The sequence below is a fragment of the Hemitrygon akajei genome, unplaced genomic scaffold, assembly GCF_048418815.1.
Source record: "Hemitrygon akajei unplaced genomic scaffold, sHemAka1.3 Scf000197, whole genome shotgun sequence".
In the NCBI taxonomy this organism is placed as follows: Eukaryota; Metazoa; Chordata; class Chondrichthyes; order Myliobatiformes; family Dasyatidae; genus Hemitrygon; species Hemitrygon akajei.
The window spans coordinates 397,048-411,170 of NW_027332082.1; the positions used below are offsets into that span (position 1 = coordinate 397,048).

Consider the following 14,123-nt stretch of genomic DNA (forward strand, 5'->3'; position numbering starts at 1 on the left):
GTGGAATTCGTTGCCACATGCAGCGGTGGTGGCCAGATCATTGGGTATGTTTAAGGCAGAGATTGACAAGTTCTTGTTTAGACATGACAATGAACATTACGGGGAGAAGAGCGGGAACTGGGATTGAGGAGGAGGGGAAAAGGTTTAGTCATGATTAAATAGCGGAACAGACTCGATAGGCCAGATGGCCTCATTCTACTCCCATGTCTTATGGTCTCTCTTTCTCCTCCTCTCTTTTCCCCACCATCTCTACACACACTCACTTTCATCTGCAGCTACCCGCTCTCCACTTTCCACACACAACTTTCTCAACACCTCACTCTCCTCCCATTTCTCAGCAATGGAGGGAGGTAGCGTTCTACATCTACCTCCACTCTCATATAAAGATCACTTAACAAGTCAGTAGCTCTGTAACCGCGAACGCTGCAGATTCCAGATTCTCGGTAATGTTCGTTATATTGAGGAAATCACTGTTAGGAACGCCACGGGCTGGTTTATGTATGTTGCAAGCGGGGGGGGGGGGCGCTGGTAGTGGATCCAAATGCAAGACACAGACACTGAAGTACTGGGAGCAGGGCTAAGATTATCCAGTATGGAACGGAAGTCAGGAGGAAAGGACGCTGGACATGGACACAGGCCCTGGACGAGACAAGCAGACCGAGCCTGGTCTAGGACTCAGACTGTGAAAGCGGGACCTGGATGAGGAACTTGGAACTAGATGTCTGCACTAGGACTCCGAGCCAGAGTCTGGACAGGGACCCGGAACATGGGTCTTGACTCGGGCTCGGAACCCGGATCCAGTCGAGGACTCGGGACTAGGAACAGACTAGACACAAGATAGCACTGGGATCACAGGGACGTGGCTTGGACTAGACCAGGATCTTGGACGTGGCTAGGGCTGGACGAGGAATCTCCAGCACCAGGCTGGGCGAGCTACTCCTGGGCTCAGTGAGGCACCAGAACTGGATGAGGACACAAAGCTCAGACCTGGACGGGGCTGGAACACGGCGCCCTGACTTGATCTTGGAACACAGAGCCTTGGTGTTGGAGTACAGGGTCACAGAGCCGGGACCCCTCCTTTGGAACAGGTCTGAGAGTCGGGGTTCTACACAGAACACTGAACCAGGACCCCTCCTTGGGAACAGGACTTAGGGCCGGGGATCTATACAGAGTCAGGACCCTCCTAAGGCCGGGACTCTTTCCTTGACGGACACTAAACACAGGGGCACAAAGAGACAGATCCAAACTCAGCAATAGGTACCTCCATATCTTGGCATGGCGAGGCTCCAGTCTCACTCCGGCGGTTGAACTTGACGGCGATACAGGCAAGGACGCAGTCGAGGTTACAGGCAAGGTAGCAGGCGAAGGAAACTGACGAAGGTTAGTGCCAAAATAACTGTTTTTTAAAAAAACTTTTTTATTGAGTTTTCAGATAATTACAGAAAGAAGAAAAAAAAACCTTCCACCTCCCCTTAGCCCCTCCCCCTAACATCCCTATAGAAAAAGAAAGAAAGAAAGAAAGAAAGAAAGAAAGAAAGAGTGCTTGGATATCGGAAGATCCCCACATGCTCCACGGAGTTCGTAATAACTTTAGTATATATATTTCTTTCTTTCCCCAAATAACCAATTATTTTATCTTCAGAGCACCTATATATTTAATCCTGCCTTTTGTAACTAAGGGCGCCAAATTTTCAAAAATGATTCATATTTATCTCTTAGATTATAAGTAATTTTTTCAACTGCAATACAGCTGGAAATTTCATTCTTTCAACGATCTATACTTAAGTATGCATCCGATTTCCAAGTAAATGGAATAACCTTTTTGGCTACTGCCAGGGCAATATTTATAAATTCTTTCTGATATTTATTCGATTTTATCCCTTCAATATCGCCTAATAAAAATAATATTGGATTATGTGGAAGTTGTGTTCCAATAATTTCTTCCAAAACAACTCTTAAATTTGTCCAAAAAGGTTGAATTTTAGAACAAGACCAAGTAGAATGTAAAAAAGTACCAATTTCTTGGTTACATGGGAAACACTGATCAGATAAATTTGGGTTTAATTAATTTATTTTTTGTGGTGTAATATATAATTGATGTAAAAAATTATATTGCACTAATCTTAACCGAACATTTATTGTATTTGTCATACTATCAAGACATAGTCTTGACCAATTTGTTTCTTCAATTTTAATATTCAAGTCAATTTCCCATTTTTGTCTTGACTCATGGATTCCTTGTTTAATTGCCTGTTTTTGAATGAATCTATACATACAAGAAATAATTTTTAGGTTTTTCCTTTTTGAATTAAAGTTTCTATTTTATTAGATTTCGGCAATAACATTGTTTGACCTAATTTTTCTCTTAAATAAGCCCTTATTTGGAAGTAACAAAAAAGAGTGTTGTTCGATATGGTTTCCTTCTCTGTGAGTTTTGTGATTTCCTGTAAACATGGAAGGTGTTGAGTGAAAGAGAATGGAGAAGACATTATCTGCTCAGTGATGAAATGTCCCAGTGATTTTGATCAGAGGAACAGTCACTGGGCAGCCTCTGCACCCATTCTGTAAATTACTGGGTTCGGTAATTAGCAGCAAAGCACTGACTGTGGAAATTACAAATCAGAATATTATTAGAGTCACAGAGCCCAGCAGCACTGGAACAGGCTTTTCGGCCCTTCTAGTCAATACGGACCCGTTTTTGTTTTTACTGCCAACTACCTGCATACACTTCCCATCCATGCCCTCACCCAAATTTCTCTTTAGTGTCTAACTCGAACCCACATCCACCACTTCCACTGGCAGCTCATTCCACACTCTTATCAACCTCTGAGTGAAGAATCCCCCTTCAGATTCCCCCAAAATAATTCACCTTTCACCCTGAAATATCAATTGTGACAGTGGGAAAGTGTGTATTGAACCGGAGGAAATAGCAGAGGTACTTAATGAATACTTCAGTATTCACTATGGAAAAGGATCTTAGTGATTGTACTGATGACTTGCAGCAGACTGAAAAGCTTGAGCATGGAGATATTGAGAAAGAGGATGTGCTGCAGCTTTTGGAAAGCATCAAGTTGGATAAGTCGCTATGGATATGAACATTTGGAGAGGTATAATATGATTAGTAATAGTCAGCATGACTTTGTGAAGGACAGGTCGTGCCTTACGAGCCCGATTGAATTTTTTGATGATGTGACTAAACAAATTGATGAAGAAAGAGCAGTAGATGTAGTGTATATGGATTTCAGCAAGGCAATTGATAAGGTAACCCATGTAAGGCTTATTGAGAAAGTAAGGAGGCATGGGATCCAAGGGGACATTATTTGTGGATCCAGAACTGGCTTGCCCACTGAAGGCAAAGAGTGGTTGTAGATGGGTCATATTCTGCATGGAGGCCGGTGACCAGTGGAGTGCCTCAGGGATCTGTTCTGGGACCCTTAATCTTTGTGTTTTTTATAAATGACCTGGATGAGGAAGTGGAGGGATGGGTTGGTAAGTTTGCTGATGACACAAAGGTTGGATGTTTTGTGCATAGTGTGGATGGCTGTCAGAGTTTACAGCGGGACATTGATAGGATGCAGAACAGGGCTGAGAAGTGGCAGATGGAGGTCAGCCCAGGTAAGTGTGAAGTGGTTCATTTTAGTAGGTCAAATATGATGGCAGTGAAAATGTTGGGACTGAGATGAGGGGAAATGTCTCCACGCCGAGGGTGGTGAATGTCTGTAAATCCCCACCACAGAGGGTGTTGAAAACTCGGTGATCATCCTCACATAAAACAGAGGCTGGCAGATGTGTGGAGACCCAAGGGATCGAGAAAATGAGGATCGGTAGAAGCAAGCGGCTGAGATGGGAGAGTAGCCTCCATTTGCTGATGGTTAAAGGGGCCGAATGGCCTCCTCCTGTTGTTTCTCACTTAATGCTTCAGTGTTCCTGTCCAGTGAGGCCAGAGGAATGTGAATAGAAATGAGTGTTTATAAACATAGACTGATTTAAATGACAAACACGAGGAAATTAGCAGATGCTGGAAATTCAAGCAACACACACAAAATGCCGGTGGAACGCAGCAGGTTAGGCAGCATCTATAGGGAGAAGCGCTGTCCACGTTTAGGAACGTTTCAGGACTGACGAAGGGTCTCGGCCCGAAGCGTCGACAGCGCTTCTCCCTATAGATGCTGCCTGACCTGCTGCGTTCCACCAGCATTTTGTGTGTGTTGACTGATTTAAAAGAAACCAGCTCATTTTCTGTGTGGGTCTGAATTGTGTGTCGGGATGGGAAGTGAATCAAAACTATAACTCTGAGAACTCTGTGATCTGGGGCTGGAGGGAAAGGGATCGGGGAAGATATGGAAGGAAAAATCTAAATACGTATGGAAATGATATAGGGAAATAATGAAATAATGTGGGAAATGCGGCGGTGGGTAGGGCAGTATGTGAAGGGCGAGGAACAGTCACCGGTCACATGGGAGACCCTCCAGCGAAACGTGATCATGTTTTACCGCAGATCGGCAGCATTTGCGGGTTTGTTTCCGTGGCCCCGCCCACCACCTGTGACGCAAAAGAAGCACATTGCGCATGCTCACAGGCCCGAGCCAGGCAGTGATGTTTTTTTCGTTCTTTGTGTAAGTGGGTCAGCGGTGGATCCGGGTTCGGGTTCGGGTTCGGGTTCGGGATCGGGAGGGGGTCCTCGCCCCCTTGGACGGGGAGCCGGAGACGGATTATTCTCTGCGGGGCAACACCAACAATTTCCCTTCGGTGAGTATTGAAGCCGGTTCCGAGCGGGGAGGTCTGACGTTGAGTGGTGAGTTAACTTTCCCGAACTCAAACAAGAGAAAATCTGCAGATGCTGGAAATGCGAGCAACGCGCACAAAATGCTGGAGGAACTCAGCAGTCCGGGCAGCATCTAGGGGAAGAATACAGTCGACATTACCGGCCGAAACCCTTCGGCAGGACTGGAGAATAAAAGGTGGGGGTGGGGAGGGGAGAGAGAAACACAAGGTGATCGGTGAAACCTGAAGGGGGAGGGGATGAAGTTTCCCGAACTGGCGGCCTCGCCTCGCTTTCTTCACAGAATCTGCCGGGGTCGGTCCGGGTTGTGAGACCTTCACACCGAACCGTCTGAGATGAGCCGCCGCTCAGCCCCTGTTGTTCTGGTCCTATTAGCAGGATGACGTAAAACACGTTTCTATACTGTTACTGACAGAGAATTTTATAATTGCTGTTCTGTGTGTTATCTGAATGTACTTGCCTGTGATGCTGCCACAAGTCAGTGTTTCTCTGTACCTGTACCTTCCCGTACTTGTGCACTTGGCAATAAATTCAACAGGACCTGAGAAATCTCGGTGAGATTTGATTAGTGATGATCATCTTGGCAGCTCGGTAGGTCGAATGTATGAGACAGTACACTGTTAAATGCAAAACCCAGAACAGTGTTGATGATCAGAGGGATCTTAGACTCCAAGTTCATCGCTCCCTGAGAGAGACTGCACAGATTGATCGGGTGGTTAAGGAAGCAAAGGGCATGGTTGTCTTTATCAGTTGAAGCATTGAGTTCAAAAGTCGGGAAGTTGTGTTGCAGCTTTATACAACTAGTTAGACCACATCTGGAGTGTTTCATACAGTTCTGGTCGCTCCCATTCTCGGAAGGATGTCGGGGCTTTGGAGTGGGCGCAGAAAAGGTTTACCAGGATATTGCCTGGATTAGAGGGCCTGAGCTTTAACGGGAGGTTGGACAAAATTGTGTTGTTTTCTCTGGAGCCGTGCCAGCTGGGGTGAGACTGGATAGACGTTTATAAGATTACCAGAGGATTAGAAGCAGTGTCTCAGAAAGGCAGCCTCCATTATCAAGGTCCTCCAGCACCCAGGGCATGTGGTTTTCTCAATGTTACCAACAGGTAAGGAGGTACAGAAGTCTGAAGGCTCACACTCAGTGATTCAGGAACAGTTTCTTCCCCTCTGCCATCCGATTGCTAAATGGATATTGAACCCTTGAACACTACCTCACATTTAAAATATATAGTATTTCTGTTTGTTGCACGATTTTTAATTTATTCACAGAAACAAAGAAAACCTACAGCACAATACAAGCCCTTCGGCCCACAAAGTTGTGCCAACATGTCCCTACCTTAGGAATTACTATGGTTACCCATAGCCTTCTATTTTTCTAAGCTAGTATTTCTTTATTTTTCTCCAGTGTCTCCAGGTACCTATCCAAAAGACCATATTCTACCCTCCTCCACCACCGTTGCTGGTAGCCAATTCCACACACTCACCACTCTCTGAGTAAAAAAACTTATCCCTAACATTTCCTCTGCAACTGCTCCCCAGCACCTTAAACCTGTGCTGTCTTTTCATAACCATTTCAGACCTGGGAAAAAGTCTCTGACCATCCACACAATCAATGCCTCTCATCATCTTATACACCTCTATCAGGTCACCTCTCATCCTCCGTTGCTCCAAGTAGAAAAGGCCGAGTTCACTCAAACTATTCTAATAAGGCATGCTCCCCAATCCAGGCAACATCTGTGTAAATATCCTCTGCACCATTTCTGTGGTTTCCACATGCTTCGTGTAGTGAGGCAACCAGAATTGTGCACAGTGGGGTGTGACCAGCATCACATATAGCTGCAACATTACCTCTCGGCTCCTAAATTCAATCCCACGATTGTTGAAGGTCAATATATCATATGCCTTCTTAACCACAGAGTCAACCTGCGTAGCAACTTTGAGTGTCCTATGGACTGGGACCCCAGGATCCCTCTGATCCTCCACACTGCCAAGAGTCTTACCATTAATGTTATATTCTGCCATCATGTTTGACCTAACAAAATGAGCCACTTCACACTTATCTTGGTTGAACTCCATCTGCCACTTTTCAGCCCAGTTTTGCATCCTATCAATGTCCCACTGAAACCTCTGACAGCCCTCCACACTATCCACAACTCCCCCAACCTTTGTGTCATCAGCAAACTTGCTAACCCATCCCTCCACTTCCTCATCCAGGTCATTCATCAAAATCACAAAGAGTAAGGGTCCCAGATATACTGTAAATGATTTAGTTGTTTATTTTTATTATTTTATTTTGTTTTTTTTTCCTTCTATAATATGTATTGCATTGAACTGCTGCTGCACAGTTTTCAAATTTCATGACACACACCGGTGATAATAAACCTGATTCTGATACTGAGTGGACAGACAATCTATTTTTCCTGGGGGTTGAAATGTCTAATATATTTACGGTGAGAGGAGATGTAAGCAGGAAGTTTGTTTCTTTACACAGAGTGGTGGGTAGCTTGAAAACTCTGCCTGGGGTGGGAGACCCGACTGGTCACGTGATCCCGTTTGCCCCTCCCATTTAACAGCAGATGGGCAGCACCTGTGCATCTGTTTCCGAGGCCCTGCTCTCCGGATGATGTGACACTCACTTTGCGCATGTTCACTGTCTCCGGCCGGGCGGTGTTTTCTTTTCCGCTCAGTGCTGAAGTGCATCATCCGTGGGATCGAGGGAAGGGTCCTCACCTCCTGGGTGGGGGAGCCAGGGGTCAGGATCACTGTCTCTAGGCTGAAGATATTGCTTTCCCATCGGTGAGTATTGAGACCGATCCCCAGCGGGGAGATCCGATGTTGGCCATGAGCCCCGAACTGAGAACCAATTACTCATTTATTTTCCGATTATCCGGGCTGGTCAAAAATGTGTAGACTTCACTTAATCTGCATTGAATGATCCAAACCTGGAGCCTGGGCTGTCTATTTCTGCAGAGTTGAAATGGGAGACCCACCAACAGATCACGTGAGGCAGTTTACTGTCAATCTTCCCTACCCTTCACTTTGTGATGCAAGATGACGTGGTGTGTGCTCAGAGTCCCTGGCTGGGTCAGGATGCTTCCTCTATGTTGTGTTGGGGAATCTGATGTTGGTCACTGAGTCTCGTTAACTTCCCGCAACTCGCCTCGTTTCCTGAGGCTGCTCACATTTGCAGTTGAGCTTTCTGGCTGTTGTGTCTTCTCCCGGATTGGGGTGGGTGAGTAATGAGAACATCCCAGGTTTTGGGGATCTTTGATTTCACTGCCTGCTTTACCGAGGGACTGGGAAGTCCAGGGGGGAGACTGGTTTCTGTGATGTGCATGTGGCCGAGTGGTTAAGCAATCTGAAGGTCATGAGTTTGAGCCTCAGGCCAGGCAGTCTGTTGTAGCCTTGAGCATGGCACTTAACCACACATTGCTCCTGCACGTTTTAAGCCCAGATGGATCAAATCACCTAATCCTGTTCCTGTGTCTTATGTATTACCATGACAGAATGATGGCTCCTTCTTATCCCATATTGTTTTGTGATGTGTGAGGGACAATAAAAGATTGTTCACTGAGATTATTATATTTGGCTTCAACGATTAAATTTCAGTGAGTTTTGTTCTTAGTAACATTAAGCAGAAATGTTTGGTTCTCCTTTTCATTGTTAATGTGCTTCATTATCTCTCTGGTTAATGTTAGACCTGTGGTGAGAGGTTTATTGAAAGAAAAACCCCAACTGGAAGCAAACCATGACTTAAGATGTGGGAACAGCAAGAAGTGAACTGGCCCGAGGACTGAGAGCATCAACTGGAGAGAAGAACTCTGAATTAGCTGACTTGGAGTTCCCAGTGAGTCAGTGAGGAGGAAGTTTGGTGAGTCTCATTTACTCAAACACTGGTCGTTTATACATTACATACCTGTACAATAGAAGGTGGGAAATAGTTGGTGAGACTGAATGTGCCCAGAAGAACCATTTATGCCTCTGTCAGGCACAGTTGCAAGTACTCCAGGTCTGGTAATGTGCTTCCAGCAGCCCAGCCCTTTAAAATCACTTGCATTTTGTGGAAGTCAAATCTGGATAAAGTGGTGGAAATCGGGCAGAATCTCAAGTTGCTGGAGATCTGCACTAAAAACTGAAAATGTTTGAAGTCATCCTGACAAAATGTTATTAACCTGAATTGTACAGATTGTTCCTCTCCCCACAGCTGTTCCTTACATGCTGAGCAGTTTGGTAATTCCAATTTCTTTTTATTACATTCACTCTGGATTGGTTTATGTTTCCTGAAATGTACCGGTTTTAATGTGGAAGTGGAAATGGCTCACTCTGTGATAGTTGAACAATAAAGTAACCACAACTTTTCCCTGAAAATTACCCTGGTGCCAATTAGTTTGTTATTCCTAGAAATGTGTTCAGTACAGTTGTTGTGAACAAGGTTTACAAGAATAATCTCAGGAATGTTCGGTGTTTTGGACCTGTGCTCAATGGAGTTCAGAGGGACGGTGGGGGTGGTGGGGGATGTTTGGTTAAGTAAACCTACCAAATGCTGAAAAGCCTGGATGCAGTGGACATGGAGAGGATGTTTCCATTAGACTGTGATCTGACAGCACAGTCTCAGAATAAAGAAGTTTCCCTTTAAAACTGAGTGGAGAAAAAAATTTGGCCAGAAGATGTCTGATCTGTGGAATTTGTTGCCACAGAGGTTGGTTGAAGCAGCCATTTGGGTATATTTATGACAGAGATTAACATATTCCTGATTGCTGAGTAGTTCAGGGTTACAGGAGGAAGGCAGGAATATGGTGTTGGAATGAAAATCAGCTGTGGTTAAATGGTGGTGCAGACCAGCTGGATCGAATCACCTAATTCTGTTCCTGACTGAATGATGGCTCCTCCTTATCCCATATTGTTTTCTGATGTGTGAGTGACAATAAAAAAATGTTTACTGAGATCATTATATCAGCCTTTAATGTTTTGTTCGTAGTAACATTAACTAGAAATGTTTGGTTCTCCTTTTTATTGTTATTGTGCTTCATTGTCTCTCTGGTTAAAGTTAGAGGTTTATTGGAAGAAAAACCCCAACTAGAAGCAAACCACGGCTGAAGACGAGGGAACAGCAACAATTGAACCAGCCTGAGGACTGAGAGCATTAACTGGAGAGAACAGCTCTGCCTCAAGAGACTCGGAGATTCCATTGATTCAGTCAGGAGAAAGTTTGGTGAGTCTCATTTACTCAAACATTGGTCCTTTAGACATTACATACCTGTATAAGGGAAGGTGGGATATAGTTGCAGTGAGACTGAATGTGCCTAGAACAACCAGTTATGCCTCTGTCAGACCCAGTTGCAATCACTCCAGGTCTGGTAATGAGCTTCCAGCAACCCAGCCCTTTAAAACCACTCCCATTCTGTGGAAGTCGAATCTGGATAAAGTTACTCAGAGACTGTACAGTACAAACTCTTTATTCCAAGCACCCGGGGCTTATTTAGTTAGTTGCTCAAACAGGACCAGTCTGTGACTGTTCCCACCCAATCCACTAACTGACTAACAATTCCCCTTGCACCACAGATATATCCATCCAGACACCCCCACACAAGACAGGCTGGAGCCAAAGATATTTACTACATGACAGGCTGGAGCCCCTAAAGACAAACTACAAAATAGTCATAATGGTTTACACAAACAGAACAGACTGAAGCTGTCCTATCTCTACATGTGAATGCGCAACGAGATAGGCATCTTGAAACCCTAGCTAGCTACCCGCAAGAAGAAACATGGCTCAGCACATCGGTTGATCATCAGCAGTTTCTTTCAGAAAAACAGGCTGCTATTGTTTAACGAAGTGTTAACCATTTTACAGACTTTATCCTTCCCTCCTTTTGATAATTACATTATCAACAACGCAGTAACTTTTTACTTTTGACTTATCAGTGGGTAAAGACAGTGTACAACAGTAATTGTAACAAAGATATGTACAACTATCAGGACATAATGCAGTATCATGCCCCACATATTACCAAACAGGCCTTCAAAGATCACCATTTTGACCCTTCGGTGAACCCTGGGCCCTTGCAGTGTTGTGGCCAGCTCCTCAAGTGCTGTAGCCAAATTGATGATCTCTCGTGAATTCCTGGCTACTCCATAGGAGAGAAAAGTAATCATCCAAAATCAATCAGTCTCAGTTGTTCCTCTCAGCTGCTGGGCACCTGCGGTTCTGGCTAGGATGCATGTTTCCCAGTACAGGAAGTTCCGTTTGATGGGCGCCTGAGACACCATCCCTCAAAACACTGACAGCCACAGTCATCTCTGTCTGGACCACAGGTCCTCATCTCACTTCCCCGGATGTTATTTGAGAAAGCCCAGGCTGAGAGTTCCTCACTCTGGTTGAGCAGGATTACTGACATTGGAACCTTAGTTTTACCATGCTGTGGAATTTCAGCACAAACCCAGCAGGCCCCTAGTTCTACCTGTTTGGCATAGGTATGACAGAAAGACGGAAATGTGTTAACATGGGGGCCCCCGGATGCTGGGGTGAGCCCTCTCAAAGACATAAACATGAACACCACTAACAACCAATACATTTTCCATTAGTCCGAGAGAGACCTTCTACTCAGTTCCTTCAGTAACATGTTTGGCACCTAATGATGTATCCACCGAGATTGCCCCTTCAGTTTCACAGCCGTGGGAGTGGTCGGCAACACCTGATATGGTCCTCTCCACCAAGGTCCGAAATTCCCTTAATCCCAGTTCTTCATCAGGAAAAAAAATCCCAGGTTCCATGGTGCGGAGTAGTTCTCTTCCTTGTAAGCCTGTCATACCTGTGAATGTATGCTTGGAAAATTTTGGTTAGTTGGTATATATATTTCCCCATGTCTTCCCCTCATGGATGAATATCCAATTTTGCTGGTAGACTTTCTGGGAGCAATGGTACACAAGGCCTTAGTCCCCAGGGTGTCTTCATGGGCCATCCATAAATGATTTCAGCTGGTGACAACCCTGTTTTCCCCTGTGGGGTAACCCTCATGTGGAACTGGATAACGGTAGGACCTTCAACCAAGTGAGTCCAGTCTCCACTGTTAGTCTGGCCAGTTTACTCTTCAGAGTGCCATTGGCTCTCTCCACTGTGCCAGCGGCCCATGGGTGGTGTACACAGTGGAATTGTTGCTTGATAGCTAGTTCATTACGTATGCCTTTGTTTACTTTCATCACGAAGTGTGGGTCATTGTCAGAGCTCAGCATCTCTGCCAGGCCGTACCTGGGAAGTATTTCCCGTAATAATACCTTCACAACAGTCACAGCAGTATTATTGGTAGTTGGAACAGCTTCAACCCATCTACTAAACACATCTATAATATCTAAGCAGTATCTATAGCAATGTACTCTAGGCAATTCAATAAAATCAATTTGTATACACAAAAAGGTCCACCTGGCAAGGGACTCGTACCCGGTGTGCAGGGTACAGGTTACCAACTATTCCCTCCTTTCCCAGGTGTGTACAATTATGTATATAATCGACCAATATTGGTAAAAACTCTGTAGGAACACAAATCTGTCCCACTGGGGTGATCCAAAAACCTAGGTCGGGGTCTTTCTGGCACCCCATCTGGGACCACAGTTTTCACTCCTCCTCAGAGGCGTCCCCCTGAGAAGAACAAAACTCGAGGTAGCTGTAGAGCGGTGAGTAAGTTGTTTACAAAGGTGGCATTACTAATGGGGTGGCCAGAGGAAGTCAGGAATCCCCATGTTCCCAGAGATCCCTGTAGTCATGTACAATTCCAAATGCATAACGGGAGTCTGTGTACAAACGTTCCCACGTTAGTCTGTTGCTGGGATACAGGCATGAGTCAGAACAAACAGTTCAGCCTTCTAGGCGGAGATAGCTGCTTCAAAAGAGGGCTGTTCAATTACTTCACTGTCTGTCACTATTGCATAGTCAGAATATTGTTATCCTGCTGGATCCACAAAAGAGCTTCCATCCTCATAAAACATTGCCTCGGGATTGAGGGGATATTGCTAAATGGATGGGAGAGTCTGTCCTTCTTTCATGGTGATCCAGACAGGGGGACAGTTGGTGCGACAGATTTCTTGGCCTGAAATTACACAGAGATGGGATACAGCATCTTGGGATTGGACACTATTAAAAGGTTGTCTTACCAGATATCCCGTCTTCACCTCAGACTCCTTCCCGTATTGGACTAGACCCGCGGCCAAGTCTTGCCAGTCTCCCTCGGTGCTGGAGGCTTGTTTCGTTAGGGTGTAGGCCAGGAACCCTGGGCTCTTTGCCTTGAACCCAGTGCAAACCCTAGTGGTGGTATGGGGAACTACCAGTTCTGTCTGTCGCCAAAGGAAATCTGGAAATTCGGCCAGTAATGCAATACCGTCTCTTCCTTTAACCTGTCTAATCACCGTGACTGGGAACTTCTGTCCATCAAGGGGTGCATAATATTGGCTTTCCTCAGTGGCGCACCCTGTAGGGTCAAAGCACAGAGTCACATGAGGGTCGGCTGCTGGCAGAAGGAGTGGAGTCCAAATTAAGTGCCCTCCACTTGGGGGTCGGAAACTGGGGAAGCTGCCGGTTGTTCACCTGTCAAGGGTGACAGCATTGTCTGTGCAAAGAATCTCGACTTCTAACAGACAGAGCAAGTCTCTCCCTGCTAGATTACACCCCCCCATCTGGTGGTGGCTGTAAATGAAACCTCACACTGGCTCCCCTGGAATTCCACCTGCAGTGGCTGGGTACGTGAATATGTACGTTCCGTGCCTTCAAACCCTGACAGAGTGATGATAATGTCTGATAGCTGGAATCCCTTTTCCAATACTATTTCCTGATCGAGAGTGGTTGTGGTTGCCTCATATCAATCATAAACGGAACTGGATTTCCAGCAAATTGCAATATTACATTGGGCTCTTCCTGAGGGTTGGCACTCATGGTTGGAAGCATCTTCTTGTCAGTTTCTAAACGGGTTGTTGTCCCTACCTGTCCCGTGCTAGGTTTTTTCTCCCATTTCTGTTCCTCAGATATAGCCCGCTCGCGTCCTTCTTCCCGCTGAGCATATTCAGCTTTAATATTAGTTCCCTTCTGGGTTGATCGAGATTCGAAAGTTGGGTCCTAATGATATGTCAAAGCTCGTCACATTTGATTTCGGTCATTGTCAGTCCAATCCATATTATTTGTTTTAATCATGTTGGCTAACTTGGTAAGCATTGGAGCAGTAGGGCATTGAACTGGGAGGACAGATTCCCATCATTAAAGTCTTGGTCTCCTGCAAAGGTGCCGTAGCAGGCCACAAATTGCTCTCAATAGTCTGGTCCTGATTTCCCAGCCTTATGTTTGCATTCAGGTACT

The 14,123-nt window shown here is 45.4% G+C and overlaps 1 protein-coding gene across 2 annotated transcripts in view; it reads left to right on the forward strand.

The window, feature by feature from the left end:
* Window positions 1–4,625: 4,625 nt before the first annotated feature.
* The window catches only part of LOC140724364 (uncharacterized), a 72,970-nt gene continuing 63,472 nt past the window's right edge, over window positions 4,626–14,123 (forward strand). For both annotated transcript variants that reach the window (XR_012098112.1, XM_073038811.1), the window contains exons 1-3: window positions 4,626–4,749; window positions 8,482–8,654; window positions 9,831–9,995. The gene's annotated coding sequence lies outside the window, so the exon portion shown is untranslated. The remainder of the gene's footprint in view (window positions 4,750–8,481; window positions 8,655–9,830; window positions 9,996–14,123) is intronic.